We start from the raw sequence: 25,807 nt of genomic DNA on the forward strand, positions 1-25,807 counted from the left end.
GGCATTCTTAAAAAACCTGGACAGTTGAGAGATGTGCAAGAAAGTCTTTCAAGTAGCGCCCCATCCCCCGCTTCCTACAGAAGTATTCTAATTCACCAGATTACTCACAACGACAATAAGTTAGGTGTTTTGACAGGCGACCCACTACTCCTACGCTTCAATCACCAAACTGCAGCGGCGATCGGTAGTCTTATAGCACTACCAAATCCCAACACATCCCATACATGACATGGATTTACCATTATATTTGCATTGCGTGTCAATCACGGCACATTGCCGTTGTTAATCCCTGCATGCCGGCATGTCAATCATGGCGGGCACGCACAATCCTGCGCGAACTTGGTGGTGGGTTAATACACTTCAATTTCGCCTATTGATGTGCATTAAGTCCATTATTAATAGCTCAGAGGATGCTTTCTATGCAAGACACATGTCACATCTTTGCAGTCTGTAGGATACCGAGTATAGTGACAGGAGTTTTAGTTTGTGAGAGCTCCAGTTGTTTTATTTGTCTGAACAGATGCATGCCAAAGGAGACATGGTAATCTACTAGTGAAGTACCTCGCAGTATGTGCAGTAGCAAGTCCACCCAAACCCTGCCTTTCCTCCAATATTTTCTGATGGTGTGATAAAGCTACTAAATATTCATGCGTGTTTATAATCTGTGCAATATAGATGGACTTGCTTACAACAGACACACGTTGGTCAAAAGTTAAGTCAAAAGAAAAATCTACTGTTTTCCAAGTGTCAGAAAAGCCAGTATGCAACCTATAATGGGATCAAAAATGAACCAAGCAGAAACTTTGCAGTGTGGAGGGTATGAAGTTCACTCCATGAAATATGTTGTTATATACCTAGTTCACTAATAAACCAAGCAGAAACAATTTTCATTGTACTCAACTAGGATCGCTTGTTTGTGTGTTTCAATAAAGAATAAAGCACATTCCATTCTTAACTCAACTGATCACTGTTATTTCATTATTTTGTAGTACATATTTTAAAATTCAGGTTTTATTAGTGAACTAGGTGCATAGCATATTTCAAGGAATAAACCTCACACCCTTCACCCTGCAAAGTTTCTGCTTAGTTTATTCAAAAGTTAAGTCACTGTTCATATATTTTCCCAAATCCTGAACACCTGGTTCATGTCTTAGGGGCATATTGTCAGTGTCGTAGTTCCATGGGATAGATGACTTCCCAAAAGATACAGTAATGCATTTTTTGGTATGTAGTTTCACACCAAGATTTTGACACCAGTTATTTATTTGAGACAAACCTCCCTGCAGGATGGCCAAGTCATTTGAGGATTCAGTGACTGCATCTAGCTTGCAGTCATCTGCAAACGTAGAGGTCATCATCCACTTTTATCATTACTATTATTATTATTATTCAGTATTACTTGTAATCATCCACTATCCTCAATCATTATTTGCTATTAGAAGGGACTGCAGATGGTGTATTATTAGATGAGAGGATTTTAAATGTTGTTTTTCATGAGAGAGAGCTCTGGGTATAACAGCATTATTTTGCCAGGGGGGACTGAGCATAACTTGTGAGTTACAAAGCCATGTTTCAGTATCTGTTACAACTTCCTGAGTATTTTTTTGGAGATGTGCCAAGTTAACTGATACATGTATTAGTGTGGAGTCATCAGCATATTGTATTAAAGAAGCCTGTTTTATGGATCAGTGGAGGGTGCTAGAGTGTTAAAGAGGAGGAGACCTTGTGGTACACTGGTGGTAACTGTGAGGTATGGAGAGAGGGTACAGTGTCATTTTACTGACTGATACATGTTGGACAAGTAGCTTTTGAAGCATTGAAGGGTGCTCTGCAATAGACCTAATGTGGACATTTGAAGTAGAAGTTTGCTGTGACAAATTGTATTGAAGGGTATAGACAGATAAAAAATAAAGGAAGACTAGAAACTAATCTCTTTCTTTATTAACAGTATCTATAAGGATTAGAAGTGCAGTGTTAGTACTTTGAGGGATGGAAGCCATGTTTTTCAGGTATTTTAGAGACAGTGGGTTTAGCATGATGGGTAAGGTGTTCACCTCATAAACACAGAGTACACAGTTTTATTCTGACTTACTTCAGGACAATTAGCCTACTATTCTGTGATAAACTTAAGATCAATGTAGGTATAAGGTTAGTGATGTCTGTTGAATTTACTACTTTGTGTAGCTAGATAATGTGTGATTTTTTTCCAAAGAAAGGGAGCATGGGATTTCAAGACTGACCCATTTATAAGGATTGAGAGAAGATGGGCAATACTAATGGCTACTATTCTAAGGTACTCACTTAGGTCATCAGCTAAAGCTGAGCATGGTTTGAGTTTGAGTTGTTTTATATAGAATAAGGGAAATGGTTTGATGGTGAAAGTGGACATAGTGACATATGGCTGCTGGGCATGGTTGGGACTAGATGTGGGAATCCTTGGTTAAGAACACTACTACCTATGAAATAAGAGATTAATTCTATTGTTAGTTTGAGTGACAAGTTTTTGGGGGAGGGACTAGGGTTGAGTTTTTGACCAGGGTGCAGATGGGTGAAATTTAATCTTTCTAGAGATGAAAAATTATTAAATGATGAACTCAGACAAAATGAATATTTTAGAATTATGAAGCTGGACAAAGGGGGGAGGAGTAGTGATTATGGATAGTATATTATACTCAGGCAAAATCTTAGAATTATTAAATGACACTACCAAATATTTGAGGGTGTCAAGGAGTGAGATAAACTTAGCATAAAGAAATAGATTTTATTTTGAGGGAGAGGGTGGAGGAGGATTTGAAAAATCAGGACCTTTATAAATATTTGTGGACAGAAAAACCCAGGAAACCATCAATATTTGGGATCCTAAAGGTCCACAAAAATCAGAATGACCCCCCCCCCCCTTGAGGCCTATTGTGGATGCCAATGGTTCTAACACATACCCCTTGGCAAAGTTTTAGGGTGCCAGATTGAAAAAAGTTTGGGCCCAGCAAAGGGGTATACTAAAAGACTGATGGAATTTCCTATGTAGTATTGACAATGGGCTGTACAAAGGAGACCTGGTGTTTGTGACTTTGGACATTTAGGATTTATTCACTGCAATACCCCACAAGTTAGAACGTAAATGGTTTGAGGGGGCCCTTTGTGGGTGGGCAGACTTTGGCAGTAATGACCTCCAAGTTTGCATGGACTTGGTTCTGGACAATAACTTTCTCTTCTTTGAAGGAGAATTTTTTAAGCAGACTAGAGGAGAGTAGCTATGGGGGCATGGTGTGTCCCCACTTATGCTAACATTGTTTTGTCAGTTTTGTAGGAGACGTACCTGGTCCATTCCAGCTATGCGAATATTGCAACTTTTATTGGTGTTACCTGGATGCAGTGTATCTTTTGGACAGGGCCTGAGACAGTGTTGTCAGAATGTATAGCTTACATTAACAGCACCACAGACTTTAGAGGTTTACCCATTGTATTAGATGGGATAAAATACAATATTTGGATGTTACTATCTACAAAGTAGTGGAAGAGGGGAAGTTTAAATCTACCATACATAGTAAAGACACTTTCTCTAATGCCTATTTATATTCACTAGCCTACACCCTTTTAGTCATAAAAGAAGTATTCTGAAAGCTGTAGAAAATCTTCATGTGGCAAGTGATCACATGCTTCCTGTTTCACCTGTTTCTCATTAATTTGTTAGACTCATTGTTGCATCATGCTGTGACATTACCACTATAGGATCTTCTACACTAAATCCTTCACTTCTCAGGTAATCCATAACTTTAGTTTCTCTTTCTTAAACTTCCCCATTACTAATCCTCTGTTCTACTTTCCCATTTTGTTTTCTAATTTTTTTGTATTGTGAAATTTTGTATAGCCATATGCCTTTGCCTGTATTTTTCTGCAACTATCTTTATAGGATCATAGGAGTTTAACTAGGCTCTTGGTCCTGAGGCCCTTATAAGCCTAGCCAAGAGTTTAACCCATGTTTAGACAAGTCAGTACCCAAAGCCCCTATCCAGCAGGGACACAGGTGTAATCCCAGGGGTGTATTTTCTTTTTCCCATCCAGTTTTCCAAATTGTGCTTAAAAAGGGATAATGAGGTACTCTGCTTGATGTAGAGAAGGAGTGTGTTCCACAGATGGGGGAGTCTCTGGGACATGAATCTGTCCTGCCAACAAGTCCTGTTGATATCACAGACTAGTTTGAGGTCACTTGTATGGGTTGCTCGAGTTGAGCTTGACTTGTGGATATGCAGCAGTCCCATCAAGGCAGGGTCTGAGATTGCTTTATATGCCAGACAGTGGTCGCCCCTGAGGAGTCTGTATTAAACTGAGTAGAGGGACAGGGCTTTTAGCCTATTTGTTTAGGGTAGATGTTTGAGGCCCTGGATTCTCCTGGTGAGGAACCTCTGTGGTATTTCCAGCTGCTGCATGTGCTTTGTGAGGTACATGCAGAAGGGGGCATTGTGCTCAATAATTGGCCTTATAAGGGAAGAATACAGGGATGTTATGACCTCTTTGTCCCTGGATGAGATACACTTATGAGGTGGGCCATGTAGAAAGCTTTCCGTACAACGAAAGCAACATGATGGTCAAAAGTCAGGTTGCTATCAACCTGGGTGCCCAAATCCATTACTACTGATTGTGCAATTAAAGCATTGTTATTAATGTGATAATATGTGGGGACATCACTCTCCCCAAAGGGGATGATCAGCTTTTTTTGGCATTCAGCATGAGGCCATGTTTCTGGCACCTGTCATTTGTTTGGATGAGACCCTCTTTTAACTCGGAATTATGGACAAAGGAAAAATAATTAGGGAAAATATTGCATATTAGGTACTGTTATTACACACATTAAATATCCAGCATGATTCCGCGGTGGTACAGCGGTAGCTTTGTTACCTCACAGCAAGAAGTTCTCCCGTTCGATTCTCGGCTTGGCTCAGAAGTGCCTTCTGTGTGGAGTCTGCATGTCCTCCCCGCAGTTGGGTAGCATTCGAAAGACATGCCTGCGTAAATGGGCGTGCCTTTGTTGAAGGTTGGACGTTGAGCTGGCACCTCGGCATTTCGTAAAAATCTACTGCTAGTCATTAGTGGACCGGAGTTCTGCTGTGGCGACCCCTTACCGGGAAAAAGCCGAAAGACTCACAATTAAATATCCAGCATATACAAATTTGACTGACATTCAAGAATGCCTTGAACTACAAGCCGGTCAGTATGACATAGCAAGGCTGTGGTTTTACAACCACATGAATATAAACTTAGATTACATATTTCATACATGCTTATGCACACAGATAGGGAAATAGAGAGACTACATTTACCTCAACTTTCAAATGGTAACCAGTGTAACTACTGCAGTCAAATATTCAGCAAATGTCTGACTTTTTTTTTTTTTTATTATAAGATTTTATTCTTCTAGAATCTTAGGATATTTGCAACTCAGTGGATTTGTTTCCAAGACGAAAATGTCCAAAGTAATGCTTCCTGTGAAATGTGGAGAAACTGTCTTATAAATATATGTCTGCATGAGTACATGCACTAATAAGCAACACTGTTGCAGAACATATGACAAATAATTACCAGTGAAGGGAAAAAAGCATGTAGCAACAAACATAAAACAAAAGCAAACAAAAGAAAATACAATTGCCTAAGTTGGGATAAGCTTTCCACTAAGCTTTACAAAAAAAAACAAGCACATACTAAAGATGTAATTTCACTGCTGCAAAGGCTGCAGGTCTGAGTTTGACTATATATTTATTTATTATTTTTATTTATTTATTTCCAGTTTGATAACCGGGGAAGTCCACTGGGCCCGAAAGCCCGTTTTCAGTGGAGGCCCAGGGAGAAAAGCTCCATATTAAAAACACATTGCACACTTAAACAATTTGCAAACAAGTAAAAATAACATTTTTATACACTTGTATTGTTAGCATAGAAGAAAAATATACATAGATATGAAATGCAAATGAAGTAACAGATAGCATCTCAGGCTGATGCTAAACCAGTCATTCAACTAATAGTCTCTGGGTTGGTGAGGGGAAGTACAAAACAACAAACTGTAAATTCTAAGCAGTTCCTATAATAAACATCCAGCAGTGAAGTTTGTGAAATCTAATCTGCAGTATGCACACAAGCTTGTCTGAAAATTCTGACTCTGTGTGAATATGTGACTTTTAAAAGGTAAACAAAATAGTCTAGCAAGCAACTGATTTTAGAAACAAAATAATGCCCCTTTACAAGAATTGCATTACTGCTCCGCTTTCTAGAGTAGCAGCAGCAGTCTGGTCTTAAAATGTCTGAAAGGCTACTTTTCTGAATGGATAAAATGCACAGATTAGACCAATGAATGGCTCACATGGAAAGCTGTTGTCAGTAGAGCTGCAATTTGAGATGGAATGTGGCTAACTCCTTTGAAACTTCCTGCAGGCACACTTCCCCTCCCCCCCTGAGCCACAGGTGAGCATGCTCAGAAAGGCAAACTTGAAAAGTAAACAAAGGCTGGATTAAAACAAAAAAATCCCTGGGATTGTCCCTTTAAGCAACTCTGATGTGTATTGTCATTCAAATTATCTGAACCTAGCAGGGCAGGAAATGTGAAACTCTTGCTGGCTGGGGGTGGGAATATGGGAGGAGTAATTTGAGAAGGAACAGAAACAGATCAAAGTTGAATGCCTAAAAAAGGCCGGTTTTCTCAGCAATGTGCTGTTAGTTGTGGAATCTTTTTTCATAGAGTGTACAACACATCAGCAGGAAACTCATTTGTAAGAGGCACTGCATGGCAGTAAATGATACCTTCACTGAGGCCTCTCAGTTAGCTGCTGTTCTGTGCTCTTCCAGTCTTAAGTGAATGGAACTGCCATATGACAGCCTAGCTATGGGCAGTGTAATCTCAGAAACAGTGGATTTAGTGTATCACAGGGAAGATTTTTCTTTAGAAGAAAAACTCTCATCAGGATATCTGCCCCCAGGAGGTTAGTCAGGGTTACAAACTGAATAAAATTACTAATGACTACTTCTCAATGCTACATACAGGGTTGTAATGAGCCAAACTTAAGGAAAAGTTATACAGTGTATTTTTTTAAAATGTTTTCTCGTAGTTGTCCTTTAACTAGGAAAGATCCAGTTGAGGAGTAGTGCTAGATTTGGTTTGGTATGTAGGTGTTGGTATGTGTTGAGTAGAGTAGAAATGTAAGTGGATTTTATTGGTTGGTGATGAAGAGGGTGAAGAGGTATAGTTCATCTCCATTTAAATGCATGTCACATTTTCCAAGACCTTTTGCTTCAATGGAAACAATATACTAAACATAGTTTGATTCCTCATCCCTTTTAACATAGAAAAAATACACAAAACTACATACACAGCCATCCACAGCCCCTTTTTCCCATTTTTGCATGTGAGGTCAGGGTGTCACTTCAACAGTGACAATCATCTAGAGCCGAGGTTTATGCCGTCGGGTGGCTAGCCCTGCCATGGCAAGAAAACTACATACGTTTTCAACAAATGAAGGTTACCCCTCCAAGCAGGAACATTTGCCCCAAATCAACAGCTACACCCACAGTGTATTACTTATTCTAAAGTTAAGGTTATGCCTGCTAAAGCATGTGCTTCAGGCTGCATTTCCACTTGCACACAGATTTATTTATTTATTTATTTAAATTTGTTGCCTGCTTTTTTTTTTTAATATGTATTCTCCCAGATATGGAAAAACAGCTTGCATGTTTTCAGTAAACAAGAACTTTTAATCCTAAGAAAAAGTGCACTGGCTGCCTTTAAATAAGCTAAATTGTGTGCTGTTAGATTAAACACATTAAAGTGTTAAGGCTGCTTGGGAGGCAACTACTTAAATAACTTATTCACTTCCCATACTTAACTGATTGCTGCTGTACCTTTAAATGTCAGTTACACTGTGCATATGTTCATAGATTCATAGGTAGGTACTAGGTTATTGGCCGTAGGGCCTATATAAGCGTAGCCAAAGGTACTCTGGCTTTCGCCACCCAAGAAAATTATCTTCCTGTGCCACTGTCGAGCAGAGCCGCAGAAGTGATCCCCGGGGTGAATTTCCTATCTCCTATCCAATCATCAAGATTTTTCTTGAACAGTGCTAATGAGGAACTTTGTTTGATATAGATAGGTAGTTTCTTCCAGAGTATGGGAAGTCTCTGGGACAAGAATCTATCCCTCCAGCATGTTCTGTTTATTGTGGTGATGAGGTTTAGGTCCCTAGAGCGTGTATCTCATGGGGATTGGGATTTCTTTAAGTGGAGCGTGTCTAAAAGCTCTGGGTTTGACATAGCTTTGTGTGTTAGGCAGAGATCGCCTCTGAGTAGGCGATATGCAACGGAGTAAAGCTGTAATTTTTTGAGGTCGTCTGCATAGGGCATCTCTTTGAGGCCGGTAATCCTCTTTGTGAGGTATGTGGCCTTTTCAGTTGTTGTAGATGTCTTGTGAGGTACATACCAAAAGGGGCATTGTACTCTATAATGGGTCTAATGAGTGACGAGTAGAGGGGAACAATGACCTCTTTTTTTCTGGATGAGAAACCTTTTGTGATGAGGTGTGCCACATAGAAGGATTTCCTGACTACTGTGGCGATGTGATTATCAAAGGAGAGACTACTGTCCACCTGTGTCCCAAGGTCTCTTATCACACTTTCGGCATTAAGTAGACTACCGCCTATGTGGTAGTTCATGGGTACTGAGTTTTTACCAAAAGGAATGACAATGCACTTTTTGGCATTGAGCTTGAGGACATGGCTTTGATACCAGGCATCTGTCTCAGCAAGGCCCTTTTGCAGGATGTCCACATCTTTTGGAGTTTTGATTATGGCTCCTAGTTTGCAGTCATCTGCGAACTTCGTTGGCCAAAGACCTTCTGTGTTGGCCTGTACTTCAGAGAAGTAGATACCAAACAGGAGCAGACCCAGGACTGAACCCTGTGGTACTCCACTTGTCACTGGTCTGAAGCTGGATTTGGAGTCTGCTACTTTCACAGTGTGGGTTCTGTCAGTGAGCCAGTTGCCAACTCATCTTGTGACATATGGATTTATACCTAGTTTAGTGAGTTTATCTGTAATTCCAGAGTGGGGGATGGTGTCAAAAGCCTTGGCGAGATCTAGATAGGCTGTGTGAACCATCTTACCCTCATCTATGGCTTTGGTGACTGCTTCAAAGAAGTCTATCAGGTTTAGGAGACATGATCTGCCTTTTACAAATGCAAACTGGGTGGGGTCCTGAGTTTGGAGATTACCAGTGTCATTGTTTATAAGTTCCTTGATGATACGCTCCATAGCCTTTCAGACCAGGCTAATTGGGCGGTAGTTTCTGGGGTCTGTGGTGGCTCCCCCTTTGTGGAGTGGGATAACTGTCACTGTGCGCCATTTAGTGGGCACATAGCCTGAGGTGAGGCTATGATTGAACATGGTACTTGGGTGGGGTGCCAGTTCGTTCTGTAGTTCATGTAGAACACAGCCTGGGATGTCGTCAGGTCCCATGGATGCTGTGTTCTTGGCTTTGGATAGTGTGTTTTTACCTGTGCAGCCGTGATTACAGGAACTTTGCTTTCTTCTAGTATAAAGATGGGCCCTTTAGGGGATGACAGAGGGGTAGAGTTAGCACTGAACCTATCTGCTAGGATGTTGGCAATATCCGTTAGTTCTGTATATTTAGTGCCATTGTGCTGTAACTCGGAGCAGATCTGAGTGTTGCCATTGAGATTCTTGACATAGCTATAGAATGCTTTGTGGTTGTCTTTAGAGTCAGTGGGGATTTTGTTTTCATAACTAGCTTTGGAGGATTTTATGAGGGATCTCAGCTTCTTACTGAAGCTGACCAGGGAGTTTCTCCAATCATGAGATTTTACTCTTTTTGCAACAGTTTCTTTCTTCTGTTGTAGAGTTTGTTTATGGCAGGGGACCACCAGATTCGCTTCCTTTTTGGAGGATAGCATCTTGGTTCTGTTAGGGATTTCACGATCCATCCACTCATGTAAGTGCTTATAAAGTGCATTTGTGTAGGATTCAGCAGTCATACCTCTATTGTCCGTCAGCATGGGTGTCGTGAAGTTTGCCACTTCTGTCTTAAGAAGCGTGAAGTTGGCTTTGGAGAAATTTTTTACTGTGGTTTCCCTAATGGAGGGTGGGGGAGGGATGTGGATGTCTTGGGTGATTAGCTTAGCATCTTACATTTTGGTCAGCAGAGTGTACCCAGAGCTGTCTAGATTAATTGCTTCCACCTGCAGACAGCTTGCCTCAAAGTAAAAGCATAATTAAACAGAAATTTTTGAAACACAAGGATGAGGAACACCACGGTGATGCAGCAAAAGAAATCTTCTTTATTGATACAGAAACAAGGAAGATGAGCGCTTTCTCGTACACACTGTACGCTTCTTCAGATCTAGCTCATAAGAATAAAACAAGACTTATATAGTGCTTCTAATTGGTAAAACATTGTGTCCATTAATTAATTAGTCAATTAGTATCTTGATTAGTTGACCAAAGTATAGAGCAAGCTAATTGTCCCAGATAATAACTGTTGCTCACTAAAACAACTAGAACACTTACTGTTTCTACAAACAGCAACATTATGTATGAATAACTAAAAACATTTAGAACATTTAAGAACAAGATACAGTGGGTTAATAGTTATGTGTATCACATATTTGCAAAAACCATATATAAAAACATATATAAGAAGTATACAGGGTTTAATCAATAACGAAAAACATACATAAGAAACAATGTATATGATAAGATGTGTGCATATGTAAAAAATTAGTAGCATAAAAACAATTCATTCATAGTATTTAACATCTATCTCAAAGATCTCAATTGCTCTGGTATCATATTCTACGAGACGATCAGTGTTATATGCAAAAATGGTCAAAAATATTATATCGTCATGGGGCAGCTTACCGCTGTTAGAAGCCTGTGTCGCTATGAAGAGTATAGTTTACCAGACTCAAAAAAGTATGGCTTGCTAAACTCAAGATATCACTATATATATTAAACTGAAGTTACAGCTTAGAACTGGCTGGAATTGCGGGTCTACTTATGTATTCACAATGAAGCTGGTGCTTCCCTGGCTTAGTAAAAGTCCATACAGCAAACCAGACCGTGAAAATAACTAAGAGAGACAGAGTCAATAAAGCATCATAATGATGTAACTGTTATAGCAATAGGTTATACTAACATGATACGTTTGAGCTAAATCTACCTTAGCAACGAACCCTGTTTATAATTACTTGTATAATATTTTTTAATATTAATATATGAATGTTTATAGATTAACTATAATATAGATATATATAAAGTGCAACTTATACTTCAGAAGGGCTCTAATTCAAGGGATAAAAACCATCTTAGGGATATCATATAAAAATATTTAAAATAGAAAAAGTATAAAAATCGTATGTTATAGATTACTCATAAAATGCATGTTATGGTATATAAATATAATATTATTATAAATATAATATGATATAGTTAAATAAATAAATAAATAAATAAATAAACAACTAACCATGTGATATATAAAAATAAAAATAAAGATAATAATTATTTCATAATTAATCAATTACAAGAAACATCAATACTAAATGTATAATAGATCAATAAATATAGTTTTAAATAAAATTCTATATATTTAAGAAATATAACCATTAGTATGAATGTGTGTATATTCTTCATATGTATATGACATGAAGGTATATAAATCTTTTGGAGAAGTTAAAAATAATTTACTCAAAGAGAGAAATCTAGTGGTATATGTAGCAAAAAGTTTCTAAGGACTGCTTATATATAAGAAACTGGGACCATATATTATTTCAGACTTCTTTTTTTCAGGACCGATCTTACACTGACATATTGATTTAGGCCTGGAGTGTGATGTGCTTTAAATTTTAAAATCCATTGTAGCTCTATACTTTCTAGTTCATTAAAAGCATCTCCTTTCCTATCACTTGGACATACTAGTTGTAACGTTCTGAATCTAAAGCTGTGTTCTGGATTGTTCAATATGTGTTTGGTTAAAGCACTCTTCTGATCTTTTCTCCTAATGTCATAGGTATGGTTGTAGATGCGTTCCTTCAAGGATCTTGTTGTCATCCCAATATAGAACGCATCACAATCCAAACAATTAGCTAAATAAATTAAATTTGAGCTGGTACAAGTTGATCTAAAATTTGGTTTAAAGTTAATATTTAGCTGGGGATGCGTAAACTCTATATCTTCCGAGATGTAGATGCACATGTTGCATTTTTTACATGGGTAGGTCCCTGTCTCATTCAGACTAATCAATTCTCATTCTATATTTCTCTGTGTCTTATTAGTGGTCCTATATACCTCATGGTCTGATTTTTCAATACATAGCAGTCTTTTGAGATTCTTGCTGTTAGTGTATAGGAAACTGGGTTTAACCCCTATAATGTCCTTCACCTCATCATTAGTAAGTAATATACACCAATTCTTACGAATGATGTTGGTAATATTTCTGTTGTCACTGGTGTATCTAGTTTGAAAGGGTACAGTATGCTGTGTTCTTGGCTTTGGATAGTGTGTTTTTACCTGTGCAGCCGTGATTACAGGAACTTTGCTTTCTTCTAGTATAAAGATGGGCCCTTTAGGAGATGACAGAGGGGTAGAGTTAGCACTGAACCTATCTGCTAGGATGTTGGCAATATCCGTTAGTTCTGTATATTTAGTGCCATTGTGCTGTAACTCGGAGCAGATCTGAGTGTTGCCATTGAGATTCTTGACATAGCTATAGAATGCTTTGTGGTTGTCTTTAGAGTCAGTGGGGATTTTGTTTTCATAACTAGCTTTGGAGGATTTTATGAGGGATCTCAGCTTCTTACTGAAGCTGACCAGGGAGTTTCTCCAATCATGAGATTTTACTCTTTTTTGCAACAGTTTCTTTCTTCTGTTGTAGAGTTTGTTTATGGCAGGGGACCACCAGATTCGCTTCCTTTTTTTGGAGGATAGCATCTTGGTTCTGTTAGGGATTTCACGATCCATCCACTCATGTAAGTGCTTATAAAGTGCATTTGTGTAGGATTCAGCAGTCATACCTCTATTGTCCGTCAGCATGGGTGTCGTGAAGTTTGCCACTTCTGTCTTAAGAAGCGTGAAGTTGGCTTTGGAGAAATTTTTTACTGTGGTTTCCCTAATGGAGGGTGGGGGAGGGATGTGGATGTCTTGGGTGATTAGCTTAGCATCTTACATTTTGGTCAGCAGAGTGTACCCAGAGCTGTCTAGATTAATTGCTTCCACCTGCAGACAGCTTGCCTCAAAGTAAAAGCAGTTAGCAAGAAAAATAAATAAATAAATAAAACAGCTAGTGACTTTGCAGTTGCCTGAAAGAATCTGTTAAATTTCACTGTGAATACACTGTTCCAAAGTGCTTTGGTGAACTGCCTGTACCTGAAGACTACTTGTATCCCATTGTGAGCATTTGCTAATGTAAAATAGGTAATAACTTTACAGATGTAATAAATTACTATGTTCCGTGTATTTCATCTTTGTCTTATTTTTCAAGTTTATTCATTTAAAATGATTCTCTAGCTTTAGCCACTGACATTAAATTCATCCCTGTGAAAACAAGAGCATTATTAACTTAATTATGTGTGTAATATGATCATTATGCTCTTACACCCCCAAGATCTCTATTCACACTTTATCTTGTTACAGTGCAAGGCCTGCATATCTTAAAATTAAGAAAAATACCTAATTTCTTCAATATATGTAAGACTGCCCTCCTAATATTTAAAATGGCCCTTACTCACACTGTACAAAACTGCTTTATAATCTAACATGAATTTTACATCATGCCATTTTTATACAAATGTTGAGAAAAGGGGGGGGTTTGCTTTAGAGTAAAGTGGCTCATCCTGCATTACGTAAATACTCTAAAGCAAACCCCCCCCCTCTCACTCGTAGTTCTTCTAATAACTGCTTGTCTGGCAGTTTGATGCAGTGGGTTAAGAGGTGGATAGGATTACTGCTATGAACCCTGATACTAAGAAAAAAATGCTCTCTGAGGTAGTGGCTAACAACAAAGGTAAACCTGTCCAACCCACCTCTCTTACACATACATATATGGAGCATTAGTGCACATGTTTGAGACAAATTCACAAGATCTGTATTCTCAGCTACCATTCCTGCAAAGGTTGGACAGATTTTATACAGTTCAGGGATACCACTGCTTTCTTTATAAACACCTAGCTGCAGACCTTGTGAATATGGCTGTAAAAGCTACTGAGGGGACCAAACTCTCACCTGGGAGAAATACTTTATTAAACAAGTCTAGACTCCTGGATATGCATGATAAAGAAGGCTTATATCTATGCCACTATGGCATACAGATATTTGAATTGCCAGATTTCTCTTTTGGAGGTCCAGGAATGCATCATCTGATGTTAATCTTCTTTCCATTCATCACAGATGGGTTCGGTTCCGAGCCCTCGGAACTGAGTCAGCCTTTTTACCAAGCTCGCCCCAGCCAAAAAACTCTTGAGCTAAGTCTCTACCCAGGATGCCCTTCTCCCTGTTACCTCAGATCTCATTTGCCGAGTAGCCTTAAAGCTGCATTTCAGCCGAGCTCTCAGCTAAGTGGAAATTTTTTTGATATTTGTGTAAAAATTTTTGGATACCTTTTTATTTTATTAAGCGATTAGTATTTCCAGTGTCTTTTCTTCTGTCTAACCTTGTTTTTTTCCTCACTACCCGGTGTTACCATTGGTAAACTTTCAACTACCATTGTTGGTACGGCCTTTCCTCCCTTACCCTTGTGGTATTTCTTCAGTACCATAGTTGGTATTCTCTTTCCTGTTTAAACTATTAGCTTTGACTTTTGTTCAGGTGTTTCCCTTATTTTCTCTACATATCAGTGTATTGTTAGTTTTCTGACTGTTTTGAACAGAGTTTACTTTATTCTAATTGGATTATACATTTGGCCTGTGGTGTCTTTTCTATCAAGATGTCAGATAAGAAGGGTACTTCAGGTTTTAAGCATTGTACTTCATGTAAGGGCAAGTTACCTAATAGTGATTCTCATGATGACTGTGCATACTGTTTGGGAGTGGCCCACCTTTCGGTGCAGCCTCCGTGTGACATTTGTCAGAGTTTCACTCAACACACTCTTAATGAGCGCAAAAATAAACTCATTCTGAAAGGGTTACTCAAGTCTCCCTTGTCAGAGGCCATTTCTGCGATGGAGGTCTCAAACCCTCCTGCGAAGGACAGAAAGAGATCCCTCTCTGTTCCTTCTTCCCCATCAGGTAATCAGAGCAAGCCTGGGAAATCAAAGGTTCTAAAGTTATCTTCGGAGCATAAATCTGCCCCTACGTCTCCATCTTCCTCGGCTCTGACCTTCTCGAAACCTTTGATACCAGTGCATGTTTTGGCACCGGTCATGCATCTGACGCTGATCATAGACCTTACTACTCCTATTTTGACTTAGGCACCCGTGGCCACTTCAGCTCAGGGCAAACCTTCGACTACTCCATTAGCTTCCATTTTGGAACCGACTGTTTCGGCTCCGAGTGCCAATTCAGCACCGAGCGTTCTACCAACACCACTAGATTTGACCCCTTTACTTCCAGTCTCGAAACTAGAGAATTCCGTGCCGGAAGACCTTGCACCACAGACCCGATACTCCCCTTCTGTAGATCTGTTTCTGGGCCAATTGTATAGCCCCTTAATTGAACGTCCTGACTCCCTGTCCAGAGTATCCACTAGATCCACCAGGAGCCTGTCGGAACACAACGTGGTGCGTCTTGTAGACCAGCTGTTATTAGCCAGGGGGATTCCTTCACTTTCTTAGCTCCATCCACGTGCAAAACTTGGGTTGTCTTATCCACGGATTCCATCTTACACTCCTCTTTCGACCATCTCGGTTCTGAAGCCTTCTGCTCCTACATCCTTCTTGGAACCCATCACCTCGGCACCTACGGTGCATCTCACTCCGGCTCCTAGTTTGTCCCTTTGGTTTTCAATTCCTGATGAACCGGTCCTTCCTCAATCTTGGGATTGGGGGACAGGTGCGTCAGCCCGGGGCACGGAGCCACCGCTCTCCTCTGTTCCATCCTTGGCGCCGATAGCTGTGTCTACGCCGATCCTGCTTAAGGCTCCATCCATGGGGGCAGGTTCATCAGAGCGAGGTGTGACCCCGGTCCGGAGGATGTCTTCACTGTTCCGAGCTCCCATCCTTCTTCGGCCAAGCCTGCCTTCCGCGTGGAGAGGGCTCTTGCTTCTGGCAGCACTCCTTTGATGTCAGAACCCATTTTTCTCCCCCTGAGCTACAGCTGTCACAGACCACACCCTCCGGGGACACTGGGCTTAGAAGCCGCAGGGCACCCCTGTTCAGGGTACCAGCTCTTCCGAGTCCTCCTCAGAGAACCCCCCCCCCACTGAGGAGCCCTCTTGAAAGAAGACGTGCAAGAGGAAGCACGTGGACTCACCCGAGGAGTCCTTAATGGAAGACATGGATTACGATGATGGTGAAAGGGTCCCCATGGTCACCTCCTGATTATGTCTCTCTTGGAAACATCCTGGAAATGTTAAAGCAGAGAAGTGACTAGAAGTCCTCCAACCCTTTGTCTGAGGAGTCCGTCTTCCTGCAGGCTTTTCGCGCCCGGCCTTCTACCTCTTGAGTGACCCCGCCTGCCAATGAACTTGTCAAGCTCATCATGCAGCACGCTTGGAAGAGCCCTGATTCCATTGAGGCGATCCCTCGGAGACCAGACAAAATTCTTTCCCCTCCCGAGGAGAACCCGCATTGGTCCAAAGGGTTACCAGTTGATGTTATGGTGGTGGCAGTGGGCACGAAAAAGGACTTGGCTGAGGAAAGTCCTGCTGCCACCCACCCAACAGGGAGTCCAGGGTGGTGGAAACACTTGGTGTGTTTTTGCATCAGGGACCTTTGCTATTCGGTCGCTGAATTATTTGGCACATTTTACAAGGCTCCAGCGGGACTTGATCTCCAAACTCTCTGGGATGCTCACAGGACAGTTGTCTGATGAGATCAAGGACAATGTGGCCTTGCAGCTTGCAACCCTGGAATCAATGTCCAACTCGTCCATGAGGTTGCTGTCACATGCGACCAAAAGGGTGGCTAGGGCAGCGGGTTTGGCCATTGTTATGAGGCGTCATGCCTGGATGCGCATTTGTGACCTTGTGGATCCCTTCAAGTTTCCTTTCTAAATGCTCCCATCGAAGCTTCTTCCCTTTTTGGCTTCAAAGTGAAGAACACACTAGCCAGGTGTGAGCAAGATGGAAAAACCCTGTCTGCCGTAGGCCTACGGTTTTCCAACCCTCAACGTACCTTCTCCAGGAATCGGAGGAGTGGAAAAAATGTGACATAAGAAATCTTGGGGTCCTTTCTGTGCCACACATGGTGATACCTCCAGAGGCAGAGGGGGTAAAAATTCTGGAAGATGCCCCTATAGAGGCAGAGGGGGGGGGTCCTCGTAACCAAGGCTCCAGAGACTCCTCGTGACAGCCTTATCAGCACACCTGAGGAGCAGCCCAATTGCTTGCCTCTGGAAGCAGTCAGGGGTCGTTTCTCTCTGCACCAAGCTGCCTGACAATCTGTCACCACCGACCGTTGGATGCAGAGTATCATCACTAGAGGTTACACTATTCCCTTTTCTTGTCAGCCAAATTTTCTAAGAAATCTTCCCGACGTTCCGTCCGGTCAAAGGGAAGAAGCAGCTTCAGAGATTATAAAGCTGTCTCAAAAAAGAGTCATCCAACCAGTCTTACCATACCAGTGTGGATCCGGATTTTTCTCGAGATTCTTTTGGATCTCAGCAGCTTAAAAAAGTCTGCCACCCAAACCAAATTCCGGATGGTCAAGGTTCAATCCATTCTCCTCTTTTTAAGAGAAGGCAATTGGATGTGCTCTGTAGATCTCCGGGATGTGTATTACCACATCAAGACGGACAAACGCTCCAGGAGTATGCTTTGCTTCTGGGTAGGAGCCAGTCATTATCAATTCTATGCCCTGCCATTCGGTCTGTGTACAGCCCCCAGAGTGTTCACGAAATGCATGGCAGTGGTAACAGCGCACTTGAGATTAAAAAGATTCCGGATGTTTCCATATCTGGATGACTGTCTCCTTACCGCCCCCATTGAGCATCTTCTGGTAACAGCACTGCATTATACTCTCTGTCTGGCAAATGGCTCCTTCTGTGTCAGTGGTTCCCAAACTATCACCCCCACAGTTACCAGATTCGAATACCCAACTCCTGCAAACAAGACCTGCTTTGGTGGATGAGGCCAGATGTAGAACTTTGGAGTCATCCATTTCAATCCCCTCAGCCATTGTGACCACGGATGCTTCCCTGATTGGGTGGGGGGGGGGGCATTTCCAGGGAAAGACTGTCCAAGGCACATGGTCCACCTCAGAGGCCCACCTGCATGTCAGTGTTCTGGAACTGAAAGCTGTGCTGTTAGCATTGCAGGCCTTCCATTCGGCTCTCTCTTCTGGGACAAATGCGATTCAATCAGACAATATGTCAGTGATCTGGTATATCAACAAGCAAGGAGGAACCAAGTCCTACCCCCCTATGTCGAGAAGCCATGAGAAGTTGGCAGTGGGAGATAGCTTCCAACTGCTTTCTGATAGCAATGCATATCCCGAGGAGCTCCAACATGATTGCGGACAAACAGAGCAGGTGCATCCTAATGCATCAGTAATCTTCAGCCACTGGGGTCAGCCTTGCTGCGATCTTTTCACCTCCTCATCAAACAAGTGCAGCAGCTATTTCGCCCTACTTCCCCCGGAGGGGGGAGTCATCGAGAGACACTGTGATCCACGATTGGCCCATGGGACTTCTTTTACACTTATCCTCCCATTCCTTTGATCCCACAATTTCTAAAGAAAACTCTTCAGCTGAGATGCAAGGTGATCCTCATAGCCCCATTCTGGCCTCGACAAGTTTGGTTCTCCTTCCTTTAGCCCCACCTAGTGTACCCGCAGTGGATTCTGGACCATCTATCAAATCTGATTACTCACCCCCAGGGGTTGAGTCTCCCAAATCTGTCCAGTCTCAAGCTGACAGCTTGGTTTCTTCATTTCCACTAGTTGCCAGGCAAGGTAATCTCTCCTCGACTGTTTGAGACATCGTTGTGGCCTCTCACAAACCATCCACCAGAAGACTATGTCAGGATAAGTGGAAAAGTTCATAGGTTCATAGATTAGTACTAGGCTAACTGCCCATACGAGACATTTTAAGCCTAGCCAATTATCCCTTGTGAGACTCAAACCCTGCACCTTTTGTTTGTAAAGCAAACACCTTAACCATTAGGCCACCCTCCCCAACCCTATGTAAGACTGGTACAGGACATGTACGAGGGTAGTGTGACAGCGGTGAGGTCTTCGGTGAGAGTGACGTATGCGTTTAAGGTGGAGGTGGGATTACATCAAGGATCAGCTCTGAGCCCTTTCTTGTTTGCAGTGGTGATGGACAGGTTGACAGACGAGATCAGACAGGAGTCCCCGTGGACTATGATGTTTGCAGATGACATTGTGATCTGCAGTGAGAGTAGGGGACAGGTGGAGAAGACCTTGGAGAGATGGAGATATGCTCTAGAGAGAAGAGGAATGAAGGTCAGCAGGACTAAGAGAGAATATATGTGTGTGAATGAGAGGGAGGATAGAGGAATGGTGTGGATGCAAGGAGTAGAGGTGGCGAAGGTGGATGAGTTTAAATAGTTGGGATCAATATTTCACAGTAATGGTGAGTGTGGAAGAGAGGAGAAGAAGAGAGTACAGGCAAGATGGAGTCGGTGGAGAAGTGTGTCAGGAGTGATTTGTGACAGACGAGTACCATTAAGAGTGAAAGGGAAGGTCTACAAGAGGGTAGTTAGACCAGCTATGTTATATGGGTTGGAGACAGTGGCATTGACAAAAAGGCAGGAGTTTGAGCTGGATGTGGCAGAGTTAAAGATGTTAAAATTTGCACTGGGTGTGACAAGGGTGAACAGGATTAGGAATAAGTATATTAGAGGGTTAGCCCAGGTTGGAAGGTTAGGAGACAAAGCCAGAGGCACAAGATTACATTGGTTTGGACATGTGCTGAGGAGGGATGCTGAGTATATTGGGAAAAAGATGCTAAGGATGAAGCTACCAGGTAATGGGAAAAGAGGAAGGCCTAAGATGAGGTTTATTGATGTGGTGAGAGAGGACATGCAGGTGGTTGGTGTGACAGAGCAAGATGCAGAGGACAAGAAGAAATGGAAACAGATGATCCGCGACCCTAACGGGAACAGCCAAAAGAAGATGATGATAATAGATATATATATATATATATATATATATATATATATATATATATATATATATATATATATATATATATATATATATATATATATATATATATATACACATATATATATATAGATATAGGTTCTCCATCTGGTCCAAGGATAACATGCTAGATTCGTATTCGGCTCCAGCTACTGCAGTGTTACAATAATTTTTTGATAATGGACCCACGGCCTCTACTAAAGTACATCTGGCAGCAATTTCCAATTTCCACAATAGTATAGATGGCATCCCTCTTATCTCTTTTACGCTTTTGCAAGACTTTCCTCAAGGGGACCTCTCATATCAGGCCTCCTGTCAGTCAGCCCTTGGAACCATGGAATATCACTTTAGTCATTCAGTCTTTGACTCAAAAACCTTTTCAACCTGCTGCGAAGTGTGACCTGAAGTTTTTGTCTTGGAAATCCTTATTCTTGGTAGCCATTACCTCTGCCAGAAGAGTCTTGGAGCTGCAGGCATTGTGTATCAAGAGGCTCTATCTGGTCTTACTTAAAGACAGAGTATCACTTTGGATAAGTCTATCCTTTCTTCCCAAAATTGGTTTTGAATTCTCTATTAAGCAGACCATTGACCTATCAGTGTTCTTTCTGAATTTTGCCAATAGAGAAGAGTATTGCCTTTAAACCTTAGATGTACATAGACAATTGAGATTTTACCTAGACAGGACCAAACCGATCTGTAAAATCTGAACAGTTTTTCATCTCCTTTTCTGGGCCTAGAAAGGGAGAGGCTGTTTCCAAGGTTACATTATTAAGATGGCTAAGGGACTGCATACGTTTCATCTGTTCCCTCAATAATGAACCAATGCCAAAAGTTAAAGCTCACTCCACTAGATCTATAGCAACATCTGTAGCATTCCATTCCAGGGCTTCTATGGATGACATCTGCGCAGCAGCTACTTGGGCTAAGCCTCATACCTTTATCAATCCTTACAAGTTGGACTTGGTCCCCAGAGGGAAGGCTCAGTGGTACTCAGGAATGTTCTTCCATAAGGGCCGCCCTTGGACCTTAAGGTAGCTTGGGATTCTGTCCCATCAGTGATGAATGGAAAGAAGATTAACAACATCACATAAAGAAGATATGTCTTATCATAATGTTCCATCTGTGTTGTTAATCTTCTTTCATTCATCACTTCCCACCCTCCTTCCCCCTCCAAAGGCTCCTGGGGGATACTTTGTGTCTAAGTGGTGTCTTAGGGTATTTGTGCAGAAGTGGCCTCGGATTTATTTCCTTTTCTAGCAAACTCGATCTGAGGTAACAGGGAGAAGGGCATCCTGGGTAGAGACTTAGCTCGAGAGTTTTTTGGCTGGCGTGAGCTTTGTAAAAAGGCTGACTCTGTTTCGAGCGCTCGGAACCGAACTCATTAGTGATGAATGAAAGAAGATGAACAACATTTCAGTTACCCAAACATTAATTGGGAGAACTAGTAAAGTACTAACTCCCTTGCCCAACATTTCCTAGAATGTTATAAACTCAAACACACTGGAACAACTGGTCAACACTCCCACCAGAGGTGACAACATATTGGACCTGGTCATCACCAACATAGGCAACCGGTGTTCCACACCAGAGGTCAACCCCTTGCTGGTTAGATCTGACCATAAAATCACTTTGGATATCCACATTCCGCCCCCACCCGCGGACAAGGAAACCACCGTGAAAAACTTTTCAAAAGCAAACTTCACGTTACTTAAGACCGAGGTGGAAAGTTTCAAAGCCCCCATGCTGAAAGATAATGCTGTCCAAGCTGCAGAATCCTTTACTAATGCATTCTACGGGCACCTACAAGAATGCATGGATCCCAAGCAAAACCAAGACTCACTCCTCCAAAAAAGGAAACCAGTCTGGTGGACTCCTGCCATAAACAAGCTATACAACAGAAGGAGGAAACTAGTACAGAAAAGAGTAAAATCCCAAGAAGGGAAGACATCCTTGGTCAGTATCAGCAAGAAACTATGATCCCTCATAAAGTCATCCAAGGCGAGCTTTGAAAGAAAAATTGCCAAGGACTCCAAAGATAACCACAAGGCATTCTTTAGCTATGTCAAGAATCTAAGTGGCAATGCTCAGATCTGCTCGGAGTTAGTGCAGAATGGCACAAAATACACTGAACCGACCAATATCGCCAACATCCTGGCAGACAGGTTCAGTGCAAACTTCACCCCCAAAAGGGCCCATAACTATACCAGAAGAATGTAGAGTCCCTGAAATCACAGACACTCAGATTAAAACAGCCCTCTCCAAAGCCAAAAACACAGCATCGGTGTCCCAGGCTGCGTCCTGCACAAGCTCAAAGACGAACTTACCCCTCACCTAAACATACTGTTCAAACTCAGCCTGTCCACAGGCTACGTACCCATAGAGTGGTGCACAGCAGCGGTTATTCCGCTCCGCAAAGGTGGAGCTACAGCAGACCCCGGGAACTATCACCCTGTAAGCCTGACTAGCTTGGCCTGCAAGGCTGTGGAGTGCATCATCATGGAACTCATTAACAGAGACATTGGGAACCTCCAAATACTGGACCCTACCCAGTTCGGCTAAACCTGGTGGACTTCTTTGAGACAGTTACCAAGGCTATAGACGAGGGGAAGGTGGTACACACAGCCTACCTAGACCTCGCTAAGGCCTTCAACACCATTCCTCATTCTGGTATTATAGACAAGCTCACTAGCCTGAACATAAACTCCTACATCACGAGATGGGTTGCCAACTGGCTGACTGACAGAACCCACATGGTGAGAGTTGTGGGAGCTAGGTCCAACTCTAAACCGGTTATAAGTGGCATTCCCTAGGTCTCAGTCCTAGGACCCCTCCTGTTCGGCATATACTCCTCAGAGGTACAGGCAAACACAGGAGGACTATGGCTGACTAAGTTTGCAGATGACTGCAAACTAGGGGCTATAATTGACTCTCCGGCTGACACAGACATCCTCCAAAAGGGTCTCACTGAGACGGATACCTGGTGTCAAAATCATGGCCTCAAACTAAATGCCAAAAAATGCATAGTCATCCCCTTTGGAAAAAACAAAGTACCCACAAACTACCACATAGGTGGTAGTCCCCTAAATACAAAAGACATAATAAGGGATCTGGGAACCCAAGTAGATAGTAATCTCACCTTTGATAATCCCATTGCCAAAGTGGTTAGAAAATCCTTCTACGTGGCCCACCTAATCACAAAAGGGTTCGCATCCAGATCAAAAGAGGTCATTCTGCCCCTCTACTCATCACTCATCAGACCCATCATAGAGTACGATGCCCCATTTGGGATGTACCTTACAAGACACTTGCAACGGCTAGAAAGACCACAGAAGTACCTCACCAAGAGGATCACTGGCCTCAAACAGATGCCCTATGCAGCTCGACTGAAGAAACTCCAGCTGTTCTCGGTTGCATACCGCCTACTCAGAGGTGATCTCCGCCTGACATACAAGGCCATGTTCAACCCAGAATTGATGGACATGCTCCACCTAAAGAAAACCTTATCCCCTCGAGCCAAATGCTCTAGGGATCTAAAATCACCACAACAATAAATAGGACATGCTGGAGGGATAGATTCCTGTCCCAGAGACTTCCCATGCTTTGGAACAAGATTCCAATCTACATTAGGCAGAGCTCCTCGCTAACACACTTCAAAAGAAACCTTGATGAGTGGATGGGAAACAAAGTTTACCCCGGGGATCACTTCAGTGACTCTGCTGGACAGAGGCACAGGGAACTAATCTAAGGGGGCGGCAAAAGCCAACACATTCTTGCTAGGCTTATAAATGCCTTCGGGCAGATAGCCTAGTTCCTACCTATGAACACATTTTCAATGTTATGGTAAGACATAGCTTCTTTTTTTAGCAGATGGTGAAACATGATGTCACAAAAGAGGACTCTAGAGCATCTCTAGGTGCACCTCATTCAGACAACCTTTAAGTTTGCTAAGCATGGCACCAAATAATGCTTATGATGCCATAGACAAAGCTTCTGTTGCACCTACGAAGATATGCATGGCTGCACACACAGCTGTTAGTTTTGGACGTCTCAGGCAAGTTACTGATTTCCACTTTAGACAGGAAACTGTTGATGTCCTTCTATTCATATGCTGCTGTATCCATTACATGGGAAGTTTGCCTCTGGTTGACTTGTACATCCGTCCGTTTTACAAAAGATAAATTCTACTGCGTTGGTACATGTTGCGGCCTGCATCATCCAGCATACATCGGCCGTAAACGAACATCGGGTATAAAGCGGAGGTCAGCACGCACCTACCTCAGAACTTTTCTGCTGCCTGTTTGACTGCCAACTCTGGTCGTCGCTGTCTTGGGAAAATTACCTTGTGCTTATCAGTGTTCAGATTAGTACCCCATAGAGGTTTTTCTTACTTTCCTGTGACTGTGTTGTGGGTTAATGTCAGGTAGAAAGGGCAAGTGTCAGTATGGAAAGCACATTCCACAGAAAGACTCCCATAAGCTTTGTCTGCTCTGTCTAGGCTCAGACTATGACCATATCACTTGCAAGACCTGTAAGGTCATTGTACCAAAGACCTTTAGGAGTCGACTTGCCGCTCTTAAATTATACTTTGAGAACCAACGTCTGGTCCTTTTACTCTTCGTTGCACTTTAGACACCTCTGCAATGGTGGGTCCCAAAAAGAACAAGCAAAAGACTAAACATACCATTCCTTCCCAGCAGAGTATGCCATCGGATCAAGTCCCTGACTGGCAGGCCTTTACCCAGTTCCCCTGGGGAAGACATCACCTTTGGGGAGACAATTGTCCAAATGGACTTTTTTTAAATGGGACTGCAGTCAGGTATCTGAGACCCAAAAGAGGTATTATGACCTTTTGCAAATGGATTCCCCAAACCCACCTGCTGTTCCCCCTGTCCATCCTGCTCTTCTGGATGTTTTTCTGGCAGCATCAAAACCTCAAGATTCCCAATCACCTGCACCAAAGCACCTACTGGATTATTTACTGCTTGGATTTTTGCTTGTCATTAAACTTTTTATCTTTATTGTAATACAGGACTACTGATTTGTTTTATGACTGCTGTGGGATTTTGGCTACAGGCGTGGTGGTTGTGTTACTGTTCCAGAACAGACTATCCATTCAAGTAAAATAAAGCTCATCCATGTCCATATTCAAAGGAACTTGGATCTAAGGATAGGTAATAGAAAGTGTACTCCAGGATTGCCCCTCATGCCACTAATGGATAGAGGCAGTTCCTAAATGCTGCATTCCTTACATGGCCCCCCCTCAAATTATCTGTGGTATGATCACAGTTATTCTCACTAGGGCTAATATACAATTGTCAGCCATGGGATAGGTAAGACCAATCAGGAAATGTTAATTCAAGCACCTGAGTTTAAAATGTCCTCCAAGTGAACCTATGTTGTGGTAGTAAGTAGTTTTAAAAAAAACTGCCCTTTTTAGATCACTGAGTGCTCCTTTCACCCCCCCCATCTTCTACAGCTTCTGGCGCCTCTGCGGTCTACA

The 25,807-nt window shown here is 42.1% G+C and overlaps 1 protein-coding gene across 1 annotated transcript in view; it reads left to right on the forward strand.

The window, feature by feature from the left end:
* TRIO (trio Rho guanine nucleotide exchange factor) overlaps nt 1-25,807 on the forward strand; it is a 5,137,669-nt gene that overhangs the window by 3,619,667 nt on the left and 1,492,195 nt on the right. The window lies entirely within an intron of this gene.

The sequence above is a fragment of the Protopterus annectens genome, chromosome 3.part0 (assembly GCF_019279795.1).
Source record: "Protopterus annectens isolate FY-2018-M chromosome 3.part0, PAN1.0, whole genome shotgun sequence".
NCBI lineage: Eukaryota > Metazoa > Chordata > Ceratodontiformes > Protopteridae > Protopterus > Protopterus annectens.